The sequence below is a fragment of the Camelus ferus genome, chromosome X (assembly GCF_009834535.1).
Source record: "Camelus ferus isolate YT-003-E chromosome X, BCGSAC_Cfer_1.0, whole genome shotgun sequence".
Classification (NCBI taxonomy): Eukaryota; Metazoa; Chordata; class Mammalia; order Artiodactyla; family Camelidae; genus Camelus; species Camelus ferus.
Window position 1 is genome coordinate 61,886,507 of NC_045732.1, and position 22,913 is coordinate 61,909,419.

Genomic DNA, 22,913 nt, shown 5'->3' on the forward strand with positions numbered 1-22,913 from the left:
TAGTGCTTACTTTTTAAATTAAAGGCCATACTGGTACTAACAAAGTAAATTGGAGCAGCCCCCTCTTTTCTCATTGAAATGTAAAATAACACGCTTTACTATAAGCGGTCCTTTGTTTAAAATCTGTAAGGGTAAAAAATAAATTTACTCACTCTGGGATTTTTCAAGTGGATGATGATAAAGGTATATTAAAACTAAAAATCAATGCAATTAATCAAAAGAGTGTCATAAAACAGGAGGGTGGCATTTACATGCACTGCATCAGTGATAGAAGAGGTAAAACTTTTCAAGAAGTTAAAATAAGGAAAATGTTAATTGAATATAAAAATAAAATAAGTGATCTCATATACAGTGTTTAGAAGAGCTGCTAGACATATTTCTAGACAGGTTTTTAAATATATGTAGGAAATCTTAATTCTTTTTTGGATTACAACCTCTTCTACAAGATTTGAGATTATAGGATCCGATGCAAATAAGTTTTTTATTGCAGTTGAGACTTCCTGATAAAAGCTTAGATCAGTTTTACATGAATTCTCACAAAGTTTCCATTTGTGATTTATTCAATCCCTGTTATTTCTGATGTACAAATTTTTATCTGTTACTTCTTTCACGTAAATACCCAGAGGTTACCATTTACTTCAGATGTATACTTATTCTACGTAACACGTCTCCTATTATTCTGTTAGGATTCCATTCCTTTTTTGTTTGTTTTCTGACAGGCAAACCTAACTCTTCCTATCCTTAGTAGCCTTGTTGGAGACAGGAGAGACTTTGTCCCTTTCAAGGGAAGTAACTGAAAAGAGAAAGCATCATGAGTAAAGGTTAGTTGAGACAGAGAGGCAAAGCAAGATTCAAATGAGGTAGAGAATATAAATGTAGCTAGAATCTGAGACTTCCCCCTTTGCTCTTCCATGTTCAAAAAAAAAGATTTAATATATATGGATAGGCTGGGGGAGGGACATGATCTTGGCTCTGTTCATATGAGGAATAGAACAGTGGTCATGACTGAGGTATTGGGGTTCTGTTAATCTTCAACTGGAATTGAGAAGTAAGGACAATAGGACAGCACCGCCTTGCCAACATGTCACATTCCTAGAGGTAGAGGACCTTGTTTATAAGTTTTTTAGGACCTCAAGAAGGATTATGCCTCACTAAAGCATAGAATGTTTTGAGAAACGAATTTTGTTTTAGGCTGATGGGGGAATGGTAGCTATAGAGAGAGAGATAGCCCAAATTCCTACATATTATGGGCATGCCCTCACTTGTCCTGAGCTGGAAAGAGTCAGAGAAAGATGGAAACATGGCTCCAACCATTCAGTGAGGCCAGGAAGAGTAACAGCCACGTGAGACTATGGCCCCAACTTCTCCTTTTTCACGACATTCAGGGTAGAGTGGAGTTCATAGTATTTGGAAAATTTCAATAGTAACAATTGTAAAAATCAGCAAATGCCTTGAATTAACCTGTATTTTTGATATGTGGAAGTAACTGATATTAGAATTTCATGTCAATAATTTATCTTGTATCGTTATTTTATATTCATTACCTTTTCATGTTGAAAGCTTCCCGCAGATCCTGAAACTGTAGGAAGCCGAGTATTCTAAAGCAGATTTTTTTCATTTCTTTACTGGATTCCACAAACTCCACAAACTGAAAGACCGTAGAGTAGGCTGAATAATGGCCAGCCAAAAATATCTGGTCCTAACCCCTGGAACCTAAAAATGTTACCTTGTAAGGAAAAGGAATCTTTGCAGATGGGAGTAAGTTAAGGATTTAAAATATTCTTGTTTTATTTGGGTGGGGGGGGTAATTAGGTTTATTTATCTATTTATTCAATGGAAGTACTGGGGGATTGAACCCAGGACCTCATGCATGCTAAGCATGTGCTCTACCACTGAGCTATACCCTCCCCTCATTAAGGACCTTGATACGGAGACATAATCTGGGATTATCCAGGTGGGCCCTAAATCAAATCACAGGTGAGGGAGGCAGAGGGGGATCTGACACACATAGAAGAGGAGATAGTGATGTAATCATAGGGGTGGAGACTGGAGTGATGCAGCCACAAGGCAAGCAAGACAAGGAATAACAATAGCTACCTGAAGCTGGAAGAGGCAAGGAAACAACTTCCTCTCCTTAGAGACTTTGGAGCGAATGCAGACCTGCTGACACCTTCATTTCAACCCAGTGATAGTGATTTCAGATTTCTGGCCTCCAGAACAATGAAAGAATAAATTTCTGTCAGTATGGTAACTTATTACAGCAGATTAATTCCCCCTCCGACCCCTGCCACTAAAGATGCCCACATTCTAATTCCCAGAACATGTGAGTATGTTATGTTACATACCAAGGGGGAACTAAGGTTGCCGATGAAATTAAGGTTCCCAATCAGTGGACTTTAAGGAGATTATCTTTGATTATCTGAATGAACCCAATGCAATCACAAGGGTCCCTAAGTGGAAAAAAAGGAGGCAATAAAACCAGAATCAGATAGATGATATCATGAGAAAAACTGAACCAGCCATTGCAGGCTTTGAAGATGGAGGAAGGGACCATGAGCCAAGGAATCCAAGTGGCCTCTATAAGCTGCAAAAGTCAGGGAAATGGGTTCTCTCCTAAAATCTCCAGAAAGGAATGCAGCGCTGACAACATCTTGATTTTTGTCAGTGAAACCCATTTGACCTCCAGGACTATAAGATAATAAGTAGTGTTGTTTTAAGCCACTAAGTCTGTGGTAATTTGTTACAGCAGCAATAGGAACTAACAGTCTATCTCATAAGAAAAAAAATCTGAAGACATGTGCATTTCTGCTGAAAAGCCTTCAAAGTACATAACAAGTAAATACATACAAAATATTAATATTTTGTCTATGACTATAATACCCCATCTACATCCCCTGATAATCCTATAGTTTCCTTTTCAAATCTAATGGTGGCATGTATACAATCAGATACAAGTATAACTTTCATGGCTATTAAATACTAAGAATGTCATTAGTTTCATGGACTTTTAATTCAAAATAAAATGTAAATATTACTGCTTATAAAAAACCAATTTACTTTGTTGGTGTGATGGTTAATTTTATGTGTCTACTTGATTATATCACAGGGTGCCCAAATATTTGGCTAAACATTTATTTCTCAGCGTGTCTGTAAGAGTACTTCCAGATGAAGCTAGCATGTGAAATGGTGGATTCAGTAAAGCGGCGTGCTCTCCTCAATGTGAGCAGGCATCATCCAATCTGTTGAGAGCCTAAATATTTCAAAAAGACAAAGGAAGAAGTCAGTCTCAGCATTCCTGCCTTATTTCTTGAGCTAAGACATCAATCTTCTCTCTCCTGCCCTTGGCATTCCAGGTTCTCAGAAATAATGGATAAGCTGGACTTCATTAAAATTAAAAACTTCTGCTCTGTGAAAGACAATAGCAAGAGAATGAGAAGACAAGCCACAGACTGGGAGAAAATATTTGTAAAAGACACATCTGGTAAAGCACTGTTACTCAAGATATACAAAGAACTCTTAAAACTCAGTAAGAAAACAACCAACCCGATTAAAAAAAAAAAAAAAATAGACCAAAGATCTTGATAGCCATCACATGAAAAAACAGATACAGATGGCAAGTAAGCATATAAAAGATGCCACATCATATGTCTTCAGGGAAATGCAAATTAAAACAGCAAGATACCACACACCTATTAGAATGGCCAAAGTCCAGAACGCTGACACCACCAAACACCGATAAGCTTGTAGAGCAACAGGAACTCTCATACACTTCTGGTGGGAACACAAAATGGTACAGTCACTTTCTACAAAATACTGTGACAATTTCTTACAAAGCCAACCATACTCTTAGCATAATATCTAGCAACCGTGCTCCTTGGTATTTACCCAAAGTAGTTGAAAACTTTGGTCCACACAAAAGCCTGCACAAAGATGTTTACAGCAGCTTTACTGATAACTGCCTAAACTGGAAAACAAGCAAGATGGCCTTCAAGAGTTGAAGGGATAAATGAACAGTGGTACATCTAAACAACGTAATATTATTAAGCACTAAAAAGAAATGAGCTATCAAGCCATGAAAAGACAAAGAGGAAATTGAAATGCATATTACTAAGTGAAAGAAGCCAATCTGAAAGGACTAAATACTATACAATTCCAACTATATAACATTGTGGAAAAAGCAAAACTATGGGGACAATGAAAAGATCAGTGGTTGCCAGAGGTGGCTAGCAGGGAGAGACGAACAGGCAGAGCACAGAGGATTTTTAGGGCAGTGAAAATATTCTGTATGATATTATAATGATGGTTATATATCACTATTCATTTGACCAAAACCACAGAACATACAACACCAAGAGTAAACTCTAAGGTAAATCATGGAATTTAGGTGATGATGTTGTGTCAATGTAGGTTCATCCTTGAGAAAAGAATGTGCCATTCTGATGAGTGATGTTAGTTAATAGGGGAAGCTAAGTATGGGTGGGGGCAAGGGGACACAGGAAATCTCTGTACCTTCCTCTCAATCTTGTAAACTGAAAACTGCTCTAAAAAAATAAGGTCTTTAGTAAAAAAAAAGTAAACAAAAGTACAAGATTTATACAATTCGTTTTACAGGAATTAGAAACAAAGAATCTACTTGTGTCATGATTTAAAATTTAATGTTTCCACAGTCTTGATTTTAACTATTCAATTCAAATAAGCATCTAAACTTAGACACCAAGCAAAAATATTAGCCATTACTGAAGCAAACACAATGCAGATGTAAATTTAATTATCAACATCTTGTCTCATGAGATTCAACAATCTTCTGTTAAGCATGGCCAGACAATACAAAAATTTTCCCCATAGACATTCCGATATTTCATTTATAATTTCCAGTTGTCTAACATTTCACAGTAATCAAACATGCGAAATAAAAATGTATAAATCAAAATCTGGAACCAAAAATCAGTTTTCTCTAAAACTAGCTCCCATTTCTTAATTGCGACATCTTGCTTAGAATTTTAGAAGTGTGATCTTTTCTCCTAACCAGTTTCTACTGGAAATTTTATTTGCCTAATGCTTACTCATTTATTTATTCAAGATACCCTCTAAGTAATATCAAATCTGTGGTTATTGGGAGATTTAACATGTCTTCCCTAAATACAGAAAAGGAATATTATCATTTCCTTTCAGTGCATTTTTTTTAAACAGATACATCGCCAGATTTCCTTATTGTTACTACTATTGTTATTCTTAGGTAATACGACTTTATCCTCTATTGTTTCTTGTGGCTGTCTTTAACTTTGCATTATGGATTTCTGTCATAATTCTATTCGTGCCATCAAGTCACCGCACAACTTGCTGGCCTTTTTGGAAGCCTTTTCAGGGAAGCCACACATTCATCATAGTCAACTACACTCTAATTTCTCAAGACACTGCCAAACATTTCATTAGTCTGTGATATGCTAAATACAATACAGCCAATCCTGTTTTATAAGAAGCTTATTTTTCTAGGTAAAGAGCCACCATGTGAGGTCAACTTTTAAGTACTCAATTCATAGGAATCACAACATGCTTTTGAAATTTGTATTAAACTACTCAGTGCTCTGACCTATTGGATGACTTCATGTCAGAATAGATTGGAGTTTTCAATTCAGCAATCTGCTTCAACAGTGCTGTCAAAAACTAGCAAGATTGTGGGAGTGATTCTAAGTAGACTCTGAGAATGTTTATTGATGCAACTGATGCTGCCATTAAAGTCTCTATCCTTATATTGATAAGCTGGTCAGTGCACCACAAGACAAATGCCCTTTTTAAAAAGGATCAGCAAGCACAATGCACATTTCATTTCTGATCCTTTTTTCCTTGGGCTTTACTAAATATGGCAGTAAAGTCGAACGAAATTTTAATAATTGGTAGCCATATTATTTTTCAAATGTCACGAGCCAGAGAGACACAGAAAATAAACTTGGCTAATAAATCACAATCATAGTAACAGAGCTAACAGACCCAAGAATTCCTCAAATTTCATCGTTTAAAGAGATCAGCTCACTTAACACTAAAATGTATCTATCCTCAGGCTGAATAATAACATCTGTGGAACAGCACCCAGCAAAGTTATGAAGTTAAGGATATCTAATTGAGACACTAGAAGGAATTATGTCTGTTAGGCCTGAATCTTTAAGGAGCCATTGACATCTAATGGCTTATAAGTAGTAAGGTGGGAAAATTTGATTCTTAAGAAAATGATAAACCATGAGAGGTAAATTCCAGAGGCATGCAGAGTAGGTGCCCAGTTAATTCAAAGGCTGATTTTCCAGAAGGCAAATCTTTATCTGGTAAGAGTGTCTAGCTCTTGACTCACCTAATATTTGAATGCAAAGTACTCGTCGAAAGAGGATGGCTCCTTCCTATATCTCTCCCAGAACCCTCAACCCAACAATAGCTTTTTTTTTTATGAAATTGACTCTTACTCAATCAGGAACCAAAGTTGATCCCTAAAGCCCATTCCATTCCCAGCCTCTTACAGAAAAACAAAAATTTCGAGCTAGAAATCCACTTGCAGAATTACCTATTTCAATGACCTAATACCAACTGAAGTACAAAAGGGGAATGTGGCTTACTCAAAACATAACTATTAAGTGATCAAATTAGGACTCTGGAGCCAAGGCATCTGGGGTCTCAGTTTAGGGCACTTTCTACTTTACTGTCTATCTTGCTGCCTCTATGGATGAGAATAGTGACCTAGATGGAGAATTAGGAATCCACTGCTTTTTTCCCCCACTAACTTTCACTTTGCCCTTGCATAGATCGCATTTGCCTTTACTAAATTGTAACGTTTTAAAAAGCAGGATTGAAATAGTGGTTTGAAATGGACACTGACATAACTGAATCACAGGCATATTTACATGAACTACACAATGATGTGGTTGACACTGCAGACTACTTTTCCTCGTAAATATTGTAAGTGCCTAGGCTCAAAACGATTATGATAGGCTTTATATGGCTAATATAAAGTTTGGAAATTCTCCATATCATTGACAGTCTGGTGGTGGGAGTAGAAAATACTGTCTAGATAAAGTACTAAGGTGCTTGAAGTGACTGAGTCGATGCAGAATTTATGAGGAAATGCTAAGGTAGCAATTACAGATAAATGGAGTATTAAGGCAAAGGAAGTAAAACTTGGATTTATTTCTTCATTGCAAGAGAAAAGCAATTGAGACCGTATGGAGAAGGAAGCTCAGACTCAGTGATCCCTGACTACCTGTTTTACAACTAGAGCTGGTTTATCCAGCACAGAAAGACAAGGACATATGAAACTGAATTATTTTGAGGAAAGAGAAAACCTTAAAGAAATGGTTGAAAATAATTAAACTGGCTAAAAACAAAGAATCATGTAAGATGTGGTAATTAGTCACCAACTTAAAAAAAATAAAAGAAAATAAGAGAGTCATTTGGGTTTCATGTGACATTGCCACTAGTTCTGGGAATGGAATGGAATAAGAAAACAAATGAACAAGAATCTGGAGACTGAGCTTGGCCACACGGTAAGGGGGATCCTAACTGAAAACAGAGATGTGATGAGAAACCAGAACAAAAATATGCAGTTAGTCAAGGCCTGCCTAGAAAGAGATAAAGGTGCAAAAGAAGAGAATGAGTTCATTCAAGTCAAGAGGGCTATAAAGGAAATAAAAAAGGAATTTTAGCAAAGACACCAGAAATTCTAAAGAAAAAGCAGGCCAATGAAGATAGGTTAAAAAAGAAAATACACTGAGGAATCTGCCTTTCATAAATTGCCGATATCAAACTATAGATTGGTGTTCTTAAATATTATATAAAGCACCATTATTATACTATAATACAACTTTCACAGTATCCAGATACTGACATTATGTATATGCTGAGAATTTCCGAATATAAAATAACCTAAAACATCTTTTCTCCAAAAAAGCAAAGCCGGGGGGAGGGGAGGGGGAGGAAGAAGAAAAGTTTATCTAGTGAACTTAAATGAAAAATAACAAACAATTTTAAGAAAGGAATGAAACCAAAATAGGATGAGACCAACCTCAAATGGGGAAATACAAAAACAATGAAAGAGTATAATTTTAAAATATTGGCATGGCTATGAATTTGGGCAAGTTATTGCTAGACAATATTCAATCCATAAGGATACTAGAGCATAAAACTGGACAGTCATATATGCAGATTATAATGGGCACTTAGTCTACTTGCACTGTAGTAAAGAAAAAAATGCCTTTTTAAGTGTAAAATGTTAATGATAAAATGAAAATGAATATGAAAGGAAAAATTAAAAGGTGTATCACATAGCTAGGAGTGCTGTCTTTAGTACCATGTAGCTTTGATAAAATTTTTTGTGGATGGATACTTGACAACCGGAATTCAGCACTGGTTCTTCCACTGTTTTTTTTAAATTGAAGCACAGTTGATCTACAACATTATATTAGTTTCAGGTGTACAACATAGTGATTCAATATTTTTATAGATTATACTCCATTTAAAGTTATAAAATATTGGCTCTATTCCCTGTATTGTACAATATATCCTTGTACCTTATTTATTTTATACATAGTAGTTTGGACCTCTTAATCCCCTACCCCTATCTCGACCCTCCCCTCTTCCCTCTCCACACTGGTAACCACTAGTTTGTTGTCTTTGATTGTCAGTCTGTGTTGTTATATTCACTAGTTTGTTTTATTGTTTAGATTCCATGTATGAGTGATAATGTACAGTATGTCTTTCTCTGTCTGACTTATTTCACTAAGCATAATACCCTCCAGGACCATCCATGCTGTTGCAAATGGCAAACTTTCATTCTTTTTCTGGCTGAGTAGTATTCCAGATAGTATACACATCTATGTATCTATGTCTATACCTATATCTGTATCTACCACATCTTTATCCATTCATCTGTGGATGGACACTTAGGTTGCTTCCATATCTTGGCATTTGTAAATAATGCTGCTGTGAACATTGCGGTACATGTGACTTTTCAAATTAGTGTTTTCATTTTCCTTCTGATATATGCCCAGGAGTGGAGTTACTGGATCATAAGGCAGTTCTACTTTTAGTTTTATGAGGTAACTCCATACCATTTTCCATAGTGGTTTCACCAATTTATATTCCCATCAACAGCATAGTAGGGTTCCCTTTTCTCCATATCTTTGCCAGTACTTGTTATTTGTGGTCTTTTTATGATAATCATTCTGACAGGTGTCAGACAATATCTCATTGGGGTTTTGATTTGAGTTTCTCTGATAATTAGTGATGTTGGGCATTTTTTAATGTGCTTGTTTGGCCACCTTCTTTGGAAAAATGTCTATTCAGGTCTTCCACCCATTTTTCAATCAGGTTGTTTTTTTTTTTTTTTTTGATACTGTCTTGTATGAGTTGCTTATATATTTTAGGCATTAACCCCTTATTGGTCATCATTTGCAAATATTTTCTCCCATTCAGTAGGTTGCCTTTTCCTATTGTTGATGATTTCCTTCACTGTGCAAAAGCTTTTAAGTTTAATTAGGTCCCATTTACTTTTGTTTCATTTGCCTTAGGAGAGATAGATCCAGAAAAAATATTGCTACAGTTTATGTCAAAGAGTGTTCTGCCTATGTTTTCCTGTAGGAGTTTTATGGCTTACAGTCTTACATTTAGGTCTTTAATCCATTTTGAGTTTATTTTTGTATATGGCATGAGAAAATGTTCTAATTTAATTCATTTACAGGTAGCTGTCCAGTTTTACCAGCACCATTTATTGAAGAGACTGTCTTTTCCCCATTGCATATTCTTGCCTCCTTTGTTATAGACTGACTATATGTATGTGGGTTTATTTCTGGGCTCTCTATTCTGTTCCATTGATATGTTTCTGTTTTTGTGTTGGTACCATACTGTTTTGATTACTGTGGCTCTGTAGTATAGACTGAAGTCAGGTAGCCTGATACCTCCAGCTTTGTTCTTTTTGCATGATATTGCTTTGGCTATTTGGGGTTTCTTGTGGTTCCATATAAATTGTAGGATTATTTGTTCTAGTTCTGTGAAAAATGTCATAGGTATTTTGATAGGGATTGAATTAAATTTGTAGATTACTTGGGTAGTATGGACATTTTAGCAATATTAATTCTCCCAATGCATGAACATGAAACATCTTTCCATTTCTTTGTATCGTCTTCAACTTCCTTCAACAATGTTTTATAGTCTTCAGATCTCTAATTTTAGGTCTTTCATCTCCTTGGTTAAGTTTGCTCCTAGGTATTTTATTCTTTTTGATGTAATTTTCAGCAAGATTATTTTCTTGGTTCTTGCATTTTTTAAAAGTTAACCTTTAGATCCCACAAAAGGGATAAATGACCTTTATTATTATAGCATATTTGATTTTCACTTTTCCACAAAGTATTTAGTTTTGGATATATTTTCCTTAAAATATCCACAGAGAAGTGAGAGGTCCTATTCCAGACTTGGAAAATAAAGAATGTTTAGAGCTCAATCTCTCTCTCTCTCTCTCTCACACACACACACACACACACACACACAGAGTCCCCTATTATTGCATGTCAGATAAAATGTTGATAGGTCATAATTCAAATACTCAAAATTTTGAGCATACCAGTAACACACATATACACAATTTGGTCAAAACTCTGGAGAGCTAAGGTCAGTATAAATTTAGCCCAATCCTCTGATTCTTTGAGATGTATAGTGTTGCACATGAATCACTGATGTTCAGATGTCCCTACAAGTCATTCAACCAGCAAAGAAAGATATATGTAATTGTCTTCAGTGTATAGAGCTCTCTTGGACCAGAAAGCAGATGAATTCATTTTTACAAGTATTTTTCAATAACAAGTTATACAATAAAATGTTTTCTTCTTATTTAACCCCTAGCTTTCCCAGGAACTCAAAGTAAACAAAATGTCTAGCCCTGAACATTCTAGGCAATCAAGGCTTTGAAACATTTAGTAAACATGTATAACTGTCAATGGAAGTGTTGACCAAACGTAGATGAGAAGGCCACATTTATTTGTAAAGGTTAAGTAGCAAGGAGAAGAGTCCAAAAGGAGTAATGATGTGAAACTGTACAAGGACATCTCCAAAACAGCTTATATGTGCGTTTTGTGTGGAACAGTCTCTAAGAAGTCATAAAATCTTCATTGCTTAGCCATTTAAAAATCAGAGCATATAAAGGCAGACTTAAAATGCTTAATTATTCCTCTGATTTTTTCCCTGAATAATTAATATGGATTTTACCCTAATCCAGTGGTGGAGAATTCTTATTTAAAAAAAAAAACACAGTTCACAGTTAGCATCATGAAACTTATAAAAGCCACCAATATTATCAGGAAAGTATTCTCAGGAATTCTTGAGTGATTAAACTGAGTTTGACCATTTTTTATAGATACAAAATACAAGGTGCTAAAAAAGCTAATACTTTTTTACAGACTACACACAAACAATATTTTCCTTAAAAATTAGCAAGAACTCAGATGTTTTCTACTTATATGAGATCAGTAGAACTGCTTGTTGTAATACTGATTGCCTTATGAAACAGGCATGATGCCCTTAAATAAAATCCATTTCAGGAAGTCCATAACACTTCTAAAGCATAAACATTCCCATGTATGTTTTAGAATCCAAGGCAAGGCCATAGAGTTAAAAATAAAAAGTCCTTAATTCAATCTTTTACCTGGGGGAGGTAAGATCATATTAATGTTTTAGAGAAATGTTTCTCAAAACGTCATATGCAGCATCACAATTTGCCTAAGAAGTTGGTTACTTTTAAATAGACATTTCTGGGCTTCACTTCAGACATCTTTGGGCCCAGCAATATGCATTTGACCAAGCCCTTCAGGTCATTCTGGAGTAAGGTAAAGCTGGAGAATCACTGACAGGAACAGAGAATTTAAATGAGACAGCTAGAAGAAATAAGGCATAGATTTTCATATTTTCATTGTTCCAATGTCATTAGTGGGGAGTTATTTCAAGATGGTGGAGTAGAAGTAGCTGGAGTTCACCTCCTCTCACAGACACACCAATGTCATTAGTATATTATATTCTAATCTTCCTGCTACCCAGAATAATTTTCCTAGGACAAAATACAAGACAGAGAATCACACAGGACTATAATTTCTTGAAACAAAACCAACAATTATATTCCACAGAACTCCATCTCAATATACATGTCTATATATTTTCTTAAGTGGTTCCAAAGAAGACCCCTAAGGCATAAACCCTGATTTTAATCCAAGGCTAGCATATTATTTATAAAACAGAAAAGACTGATGTGAACTCCGCTTGTCTCTGAAGGCTCAAAGCAAATTCGGAAGGCCTTATCAATTTCAACCAGTTTGTGTCAGTTACTTTAAAAGGGGCAGCTTTAAAAGCTTTTTTTTGGTGAGGTGGGTATAGTTCAAGTGGTAGAGTGCGTGCTTAACATGAACAATGTCCTGGGTTCGATTCCCAGTACCTCCTCTAAAAAAATAAATAAATAAACAAATAAATAAACCTAATTACCCCCTAATAAAGGTTTTTTTAAAAGAACATCAACATTTCATAACAATATATTGCATTTTGTTCCTTGTTTATCCAAATTATTCCATTTTGAACAAGAGTTCTTTAAGAGAATGTTGGACAAGGAACATGACAGTTTGAGTTCTTTAAACCTTGTTTATTTGCAATATCCCTTGCTAATATAAATAATATTTTACATAATTTTGATATACTGTTTTTGTTTGCTTATTTATTCACAGTAGAGCAGATGCTCACATGAAGGGTTTCAAGTTGATCTGATTTATCTGTGTATTTTTCAAACTAATAATAAATCACTGTACTGATGGCCCAATCCATTTTTGCCATTTATTATTCCATTTTATCACCTACTTAATTTTCTAAATCAATCTTTATTTTATAAAAAGCTTGTCCTCTTCCCCTTCTGTGTCACAGTGTCATGCTATACATTTTGATCCCTATGGAGCAAGGACAGAGCCAGAATCATGAGGTAGATACAGGGCAGAACAGAAAAGGCAGAGATACTATTTGGTAACATATCAGAGTGGGGAAGATGGGATATGAAAATGATCTTAACTTCATTTCAAGAGAAACCTTCCTTATAATGATTAATTCCACAGTTATGCCCTTTTTAAAAAAGTTAATAAGACTGTGTCATTTGGTAATATAATTTATAAACTGGAGCTAGGCACATGATCTCATATCTAAAAATCTATGACTACATTTATGATTCATTCAATTTTCTTATGTGAAAGTAAAGCTCTTGTCTCCGGAAATAATCTATCCTCTTTCTGATAATTTATTTCCACATTTGAATGTTCAAAGTTCATTTGGAAGTTTAAAAAATTACTCCAGTACCCGTTTGTTTAAATTAAATTAAAACCAAGAATGTAGTATAATTTTGAATACCCACTTCTAATTGTTATTATATTCATTCATTCCATTACTTATTTGTTTTAGCATCTAACCACATGCCGGACACTGATCCATCTGGACTTTTCAAATTTTGATATAATAGGCATGAACTCTAAAATGCAGATTCAGATTCAGGATGTCTGGACTAGGGCCCCAGAAATCAGATTATACTGACTGCCCTTTGAGCAGCAAGGGTCTAATTTGAAAAGGATGAAGAAAGCTACATCTCAATAATACCATCCCATAATAATCTGTGATCTGGCATTGTAGACTGCAGTCAAGAAAGGATTGTAGTAGTTTTAAAACTGCAACAAAAGCTAAGTAATTTAATATGACCCAGTACCCAAAAGACAGTTAACACTATCAGAACACAACGATTAGTGCCGAAGTCGGAGGGAAAAATATGATACAGAGAGCATTCTATACTGTGAGGATTAACAACTTCTTGCTAGTTGAGATAACTTATTGCTGTAGCTGGAATTTTAAAAATTTAAGGAGAGAAGGAGGGAGCTTGGCTGATCTTGAAGGCAATCAATAAATACTTTTGTTGAAGAGCCACAGAAACCCCAGCATGGTACTCTCAGGCTAAAAGGGAATCTCTCTAATCACCTCTAGCTGTTGACTTAATGAGAACTATGCTGTATTCCCACGACTGAGAACAACAACAACAAAAATACCATGAGACCAACTAAGGAATGTTTTCCCAAGTGGGCAGGGAACACAAGTAGAAAAGCAAAATGGACTTAGCTACAGCAAATTTTAGAAAACAGGAGTACAACATCCCTTTCCTCTGTTTCCAAAGGAGTCATTGTGGACTTTTGGGTACAGACTAAAAGGAATTAGACATACAAAGAGGAATTTGTTCCAAGAAGAGTAATCCACACCCATGTTTATTTTCTGCAGGTTTACACTTACTCATATATAGATCTAACTGAATATTCATTTGAATCATTTCATGAATACCATTTAGGAAACTGGCATTAACACTCTAATTATGCTCTTGGATATTAGTTTGTTCTCATATAAGATGACCTGACTTTCGATCAGAAATCATAGCAAGGATAGGGGAGGGTATAGCTCAAGTGGTAGAGCACATGCTTAGCATGCACGAGGTCCTGGGTTCAATCCCCAGTACCTCCATTAAAAAACTAGTAATAAATAAATAAATGCACCTAATGACCTCCCCCCCAAAAAGAAATAAAAATACATAAGTAAAAATTTAAAAAAGAAATCATAACACAGGTAAATAAGGTACATATTATCTTTGTTATCATGGTAAAAATGTTCACTTCTAAACTAGTCTGGAGAACATGTCTGTTTATTCCAAACTAAATACAGAATCATTACTGTGCTCTACAGCCTTGCCAAAGCTCCCCCTCAGACCACCAAAATCTAGCAGTTAACTTTCATCTCTGTTTTCATCTTTGAATATTATAGGGCACAAGCCATTTGTCTTGGGTGAAAATCAGAAGCATCTAGATGAAGCCAAGAATTTTTGTATCATCATTCCCTATAATGTATGCGGCTGAGCTGAAATTGGTCTGCTGTATTTCCTGATTGCGTCAATTTAAGGTAATTTGTGTTGAACTGTGATTCACGAGTAGCTGAAAACTAATCAATATACTGCTTCATTTCAAACAAAAATTTAAAACAAAGGCATCTATGATAAATAACTGAAATAAAAAGGCTAAGATTTCCACTGCATTGTATTATTTTCATTTGAATGATCCTTTGTGACTGATTTGCAGGTGGTAATGACTTGCAAATGAAGTTGTCAAGAAACCAGGCTGTTGTGACCCAGTGACCAAGGTTTCAGAGCTTACAATGAACACTGGGCATTTGGAGGAGTTAGACTTTATTGCTTCTGTCCAGGGTGAGAATGCTTTTTTTGCAGCTTGATCCAAAGAACGGCGCTAATGAATATTGTCAGTCTACCATTTCGTAGTTAGAGAACAAGAGGTTAACATCACTACCTCAACACTAATTGACTGGTTGAAGTGCTTGACCAGGGAATTACTTCTTTTCCTTTTCAGTGTCTTCTCAGTAAAATAGATTACTTCCTTTTAATACCAACTCCACTTAACACTATGGTAATACTCTGTTAGAAATGAAACTCAATAGAAAATTTCAATTTATATAAAGACGGCACACCTCTGGGGTCAATTAAACTTCAAACTTCACACAAAGGTTTATTCAGTCATCAATGTGTTAAGATGATTCAAGTGGGCCAAGAGTCTGAAGAATTGAGCAAAAAAAAGAGAGGAGATAATCCAGTCTAAAAAAATGAACAGTGTGGTCACTCAGATGCTACTTGGAGATTCTACACCAGCTGATACATTTCCTTTTTAAATAACTTCAATCTAGAAACAGCTACAGCTTTCACTGACAGGCTTTTCCTAAGTACATGATTTACCGAACAGCAAATTTATCATGTGCATGTTTCAGCTCGGAGGACTGATCTAACATTCTTGCTGCACCTGCATGTAAATGTTCACATATGAAAGCAACAAGCGGAGTTGAGGAAAGGGAGAGGTCACATGGAATCAACCATCAATGAGCAGGATCTACTAAGTGCATAGTTTAATATGCTTTACCTACTTTGACTTTCACCAGAACCCTGCAATTAGAAGCACTGCGTACATCTTTCTGCTGGTTTGGGGACCTCATTGCTTTCATGTGTAAAATGGGGATATGAATGGCTCCTACCACATAGATTTGTTGTGAAGATTAAATGTGATAATACATGAAAAGCACTTTGCACATGCGTGGCTCATGATAAATGCTTAATAAATGGTAGTTATTATTACAAACAAAGGTGCAAATATGAAATTCTACAAGCATACCTGGAGTGGCGTGAGTTCTGTTCAAATGGAAGATTCATCTAGAAGTAGAGATGAAAAAGTCTGGAACGGTTGGTAAAGTCTAGTTTGTGAGGATTTTGAATGTCAGGCTAAGGCATTTAGATTCTGTAAGAAAATATTTTACTAAAAATGATCCATCCCCAGTTAAAATCCATTTATGGATTTACTACTTCAAGCCTCAGTAGTAAAAGAGATACAATTTGAGAAAGGGGAAAGCAAATGATTAAAAATATGCAGTAATATTGCCGTGCAGTACTACAGGTCGTTCTGATTGCCTTATTCATAAGTTTTATAAAATCAATCAATTTACATTTTAAGACTTCTTCCTTGCCCTACTCTACAAAATGTTTGTAAACTCCGTCCAGTTTTACTTGCTTTTTTGCAAGACTGAAGGATGTCTTGATCTGGTTAATGTGGTACTGTAAACTAAATTCCTTTTCAAGCACTTAAGGCATCAACACCAAACTCATTTGATTCTTCAAGCACCATTAAATTAAACCCTTAACAGCTCTATAAAGCGTTAGTAGCACATGTAATTATCAGTCTTTGGTGTTTATCTGTGGGACACTATCTTAAAATGGCCAACTACCCAAGTGATGGCCCTACTATCCCATCTAATCAAGGCAGGAAACAGCTCTCGCTCGCCCTCTTTCTGCCACCGTCTTGGTTCCACGTTCCCCACATAAAATGCCCAGTGAAGCCACAGAAACCGTCCCTGCTACAGAGCAGGAGTTGCCACAGCCCCAGGCTGGGACAGGGTCTGGAACAGAATCTAACAGTGGTGCATCAGTACCACAGTTCGAGGAACAGGATTCTACACAGACAACCACACAAGCCCAGTGGGCAGCAGCAGCTGAAATCGATGAAGAACCAGTCAGTAAAGCAAAACAGAGCCGGAGTGTAAAGAAGTCACGGAAAGCTATGTCCAAACTGGGTCTTTGACAGGTTACAGGGCTTACTAGAGTCACTACCTGGAAATCTAAGAATATCCTCTTTGTCATCACAAAACCAGATGTCTACAAGAGCCCAGCTTCAGATACCTGCATAGTTTTGGGGGAAGCCAAGATCGAGGATTTATCTCAGCAAGCACAGCTAGCAGCTGCTGAGAAATTCTAAGTTCAAGGCGAAGCTGTCTCAAACATTCAAGAAAACCCACAGACTCCAACTGTACAAGAGGAGAGTGAAGAGGAAGAGGTTGATGAAATAGGTGTGGAAGTTAAGGACATAGAATTGGTCATGTCACAAGCAAATGTTGTCGAGAGCAAAGGCAGTCCAAGCCCTGACAACAGTAATGATATTGTAAATGCTATTATGGAATTAACAATGTAACCTCCTGAAAAGAGGACTATTTTTTTTTTTTTTTTGGTGTTTCAAAAGAGTAACTGCAGCTTGGTTTGAAATTTGTACTCTTTCTATCATTAATAAAATTATGGCTTCTTGTTGGATGAAAAAAAAAAACACACACAGGAAACAACTAAGGTGATGGACAGCCATGTATGTCGCTTTCTATACTGCTGAAACCAGAGGCAGAGCATGCTAGAGCTTCTCAGTGGTAATAAACTTCTGTAAAATAGTGTGACTTTAATTAAGTTCCTTTGCTAACTGACTTAAAGTCTAGTTTACTTCTAATGCTCCAAGATGTGAATGTTTTACTTAAAATAAAATCACAAAAAGCTCCAACGTAGAAGTCATGTTACACAGTAATATATTAGGGTTGATAACTAGTTTGGGTTGATTTGCCAACCCTGCTGACATTTGGCATTCACTTTAATTTCTAGACATCTCTGATGAGAATCTGAAGCACATTTTCACCACCTCATGAACTCTGAGCAATCTGAATGGATGGTTATCAAAATACATGTGGTGATCTATGTGTGGGTTTATACAGTTATACATGTTGTATTCAATTAACCTGCATCTCACATGTAATATGGACCATCAAGCTTTGAAGAGGAGACGAGTCATTTCTTTGAGTTCATTGTTCTCCTAGCAAGGGTTTGCCTCAACTGTTTTAATAATGAAGTAGTTAAATAGTGAATAATTTTTTTTGACTAAGTGAAAAAATGTTCAATTCTTGGAACTCTTACGTTTTTACTGTACTGATACTCATCTAAACATGTATTGGCATAAATTTACTGTCAACAACAAACTAAAAGGTCATCTGACATGCAATATGACTTATGACTACCAGCAGACAAAATCGGTAAACTGTTTTTCAATGGGAATTTAATGGAGAAGGGGATGGGAGTCATGTAAGACTGATTGGGAAGTGACTACAGTGGGGACCAGAAGTGACTTGCTGAGCAAAGAGAAAGAGAAGGGTTAAAAACCACCACCGATACCACCAAAACAACACAACAGAGAGAGGAAAGATGGCCATAGACGGAAGATAAAGAAGTATGCCCAAGTTCACATGCACATGCACGTAAACACACACACCAACAATTTCTCCACTTTCCTTCTATTAAGACATAACATATGAGCCAAATATTTCATCATGGCTTAGAAAAAGAGGAAGAGGGCATACTAGATATGGTAGAGTAGCTAGCAGTATTGGGAAAGACTGGAGGTGATATTCAAATCTAAGTGCCAAAGATAAAGGAAATGCGGAGGCGGCCAGTGGAGAAAATGACTTCAAGGGGATCTGCTACAGCCTTCGGCCACTGAAAAGGAAATGCTGTATGACATCCAGTTATGAGAAGAAAGTTCAGAATCAAATAAGCATCAGTAGGAATCCAAGCTGTATCCTTTATTGATTCTATGGCCTTCGGTTAGATAAAGTTTCAGTTTCTTCATAAGTAAAAGAATGGTATCTATTTTACACACTACCATCTCCTTAGTAGCAGATCAATAAACAGAAGCTAAAAATACTGTGAGTGAAATTGAAGGACGTGCACAAGCAAATTTTGCCTCCTAGTAACTGAGTTCCTATACCAATTGCTTTGTGGTAAATATGCTAACACTTTCAAGTATTTCTAAATGTATCAGAAGGGGAAAATGCATGAACACTCTTCCATAATCTAATTATCCTGGAAAGTTGTGAAAAGTTCAACCGACACAGGTTCAAATACAGAGAATCTGCAGCAGGAGTTAGCAATGAGCTAAATCCACCCAAGCTTTCTGTAACTCCATACAAAAACTTTCCTTTTTAAAATCAACTTTACAATTATTTTATGAGACTGACATGCTACCTACTGTGCTAACGAGGCACCTTACAATTATTTTAAATCAAGAGTAATACAGAAAACTATACTTAGCAGATTAGAAACTATATATAGCAGCAGAAAAACTAAGAATGGTGGATATACAAATGAAATTGTGGTACATGTGTTCATTTCATACAGAAAAAATTTATTTGGTGTGTAAATTTAGTGTGTGTCAGAAAACTAACAGGGAGTTTATTGTCAAAGATAACGTTAAAGGACTCCTCTTACACAAAACAAAACAAAACAAAACAAAATCTCACCAATAAGAAAATTCTAGGCACTCTAACTTTAGTAACAAACAAAATTATCTACGCACTATTTTTAAGTATTGCTTAACAGTAAGAAATATAATAAAGGGGATAAATGTTGGTAAGAAAGAAAACAGTATGTCATTCAATAATAACACAATAATATACCTAGAAAATCAAATAGACTAGTTTTTCAAAAGTATCAGAAATAATGCAATAATTTTTAAAAGTGATCATGTTTCTCGTTCTGCAAGTAAGGAGCTTAAAAGTCAAAACTATGTTGTAACAAGTAAAAAGCTGAACAGATTGAAAGATCAACAATTCTTGGAGCCACAGGAGAGGGGAGGACACATGGCAAACCACTGACCTCAAGATTGGAGAGACAGGCAAATACAAAGACTCTCAGTTTACCAGAGCAGAGACTCACCCGTGGAAAGTCTTGAGAACCAGAGCCACGGTAGGAAACGGGAAGTGTAACTGATGAATTGTTGAAGGCTTAGTGTAGGCAACTCTTGAGGCTTAAAACTCCAGAGGGACCCAGTCGCAGGGGGTCCCACAATATTGTGAGGATTCCCATAGTAGATATCAGAGAAAAATCCCCTCCAGCTTTCAGCAGTGGGAAGGGAAAAGGAACCATTTTGAATTAATTTAGTGCTCTCTGTTCTTCTTAATAAGGCCTGCCATCAGGAGAAACTAGTTAACTGGAGCCTAACACGCTGGGGTAAATTGTCAGAACCTAACTAATCTGTGGGAAAGGAAACACCCAACTCTAGCCAGCTCTATCCTCCCACATGAGAGAAGGAAAATAATTACAGCCCACTCTAGCCATCCTCTTCCACTTAAGGGGGGAGAAGAAACACAAATACTTGTGAAGTTCACAGTCCAGAGGCATTAGCTAAGAGACTAAGACCTAATCATAGCACTATGGAAATTTCCATACCCCCAACAGCAGGTCCTTTTAGCCTATACATCATGTCCGACTATCAAGAAAGTTACAAGGCATACCAAAAGGCAAGACAAACAAAAAAATCCTGAAGAGGCAGAGCAAGCATTAGAACCAGACACGGCAGAAATGCTGGAATTATCAGACCAAATATTTAAAACAACAAAAAAAGGTTTTTAAAAAGTAAAAATGATACACTAAGAAAGGAGAGAAAATAGAATCTTATGAAATGCTCAATTAATACAACAAAAGGCAGGAAATAGTGGAAGATAAAATTAGGAACAAAGAATAAGGGCAACAAATAGAAAGCAGTAATGAATATGGTAGAAATAAATCCAACTATATCTAAAATCACTTTGAATGTCAGTGGTCAAAATGCACAAATTAAATGACAGTATTGTACAAGTGTATCAAAAACATAATGTGAAATATGTTATCAACAATAAACCTACTTTAATTATAAAGACATATATAGATTAAAGGGAATTGCATAAAGAAAACTATACATGCTAACATTAATCAAAAGAAAGCAGGAGTAGCTATATTAATTTCAGACAGAGCAGACTTCAAGGTAAGGAAAGTTATCAGGGATAAAGGTCATTACATAGTGAAAAAGGGGTCAAATTCTCCAATAAGACATAAAAATTCTTTTTTTAATTATATTTTTATTGACATGCAGTTGATTTACAATGTCAGTTTCATGTATACAGCAAAGCAATTTAGTTATACATATACATACAAATATTTATATATATTTTTTCAGATTCTTTTCCATTATAGCTTATTGCAAGAAATTGAATTTAGTTCCCCATGCTATACAGGTCTTGTTGTTTATCTATTTTATATACAGTAATGTGTATCTGTTAATCCAAAACTCCTAATTTATCTCTACCCCCACCAGACATAAAAATTCTTAATGTGCATATGCCTAACCACAGAACATCAAATTATGTGAGGCACAAACTGATAGAACCTCAAGGAGAAACAGATGACCCCATTATCATAGTTGGAAACTCAACACCCCTCTCTCAGAAACTGGATAGATCCAGCGGACAGAAAATCAGGAAGTACATAGTTGAACCCAACAACACCATCCACCATCTGGATATAATTGGCATCTATAGACTGCTTCATCCAGGAATAGCAGAATACACATTTTTCTCAAGCTCACATGTGATATGCACCAAGACAGACCACATTCTGGGCCATAAAACACATCTTAACAAATTTAAAAGAAGATAAATCATGCAATGTCTGCCCTCACACCCACCACAATGGAATTAAACTAGAAATTGTTAACAAAAATATAACTGGAAAAGCCCCAAATATGTCAAGATTAAACAACACACTTTGAAATAACACATAGGTCAGAGAAGAATAAGATTTTGAACTAAATGAAAATGAAAACATGACTTATCAGAATTTGTAGGATACAGTGAAAGCAGTGCTTAGAGGGAAATTTATAGCACTGAATGAATATGTTAGAGAAGAAGAAAGAACTAAAATCAATCATCTAAGTTTCTACTAGAAGACAAGCAAATTAAATGCAAAGCATGCAGAAGAAAAGAAATAATAAGAATCAGAGTAAAAAATCAATGAAACTGAAAATAGAAAAACAATAGGAAAAAAATCAACAAAATCAAAAACCATTTCTTTGAAAAGATCAATAATCAATAAGCCTTTAGCCAGGCTAAGAAAAAATAAATAAGACACAAGTTACCAATATCAAAAATGAAACAGAAGACATAACTAGAGATTCCATGGACATCAAAAGGATAATAAAAGAATAGTTCAAACAACTCTATGCCCATAACTTTGATAACCTAGATGAAATTGAGTAATTCTTTGAAAGACATATTCTGCCAAAACTCACACAAAAAGAGAGGTGTATATCCATCAGCAAAATTGAACCAATAAATAATAACCCTCCCAGACAGAAAGTATCAGACCCAGATGGGTTTACTATTGAATTATACCAAACAATTAAGAAATAAATTGTACCAATTAGCTACAATCTCTTTCAGATGATAAAAGCAGAGGGAATAATTCCTAACTCATTTTATGAGGCCAGTATTACCTTAATATCAAAACCAGGCAAAGACATTACAAAAAAAGAGTACTACACACTAATATATCATGAATGAAGTTGCAAAAATCCTCAACGAAATATTAGCAAATCAAATCCAAAAAAGTATAAGAATTATGCACAATGACTAAATGGGGTTTATCCTACTTGTGGAAGGCT

General features: G+C 35.7%; 1 long non-coding RNA gene and 1 pseudogene across 1 annotated transcript in view; one reads left to right on the forward strand and one right to left on the reverse strand.

Annotated features, from left to right (window-relative positions):
• Positions 1-22,913, reverse strand: part of LOC116662005 — a 190,474-nt gene that overhangs the window by 76,351 nt on the left and 91,210 nt on the right. The gene's annotated exons all lie outside the window — the stretch shown is intronic.
• LOC102517261 lies at positions 16,910-17,729 on the forward strand (annotated as a pseudogene).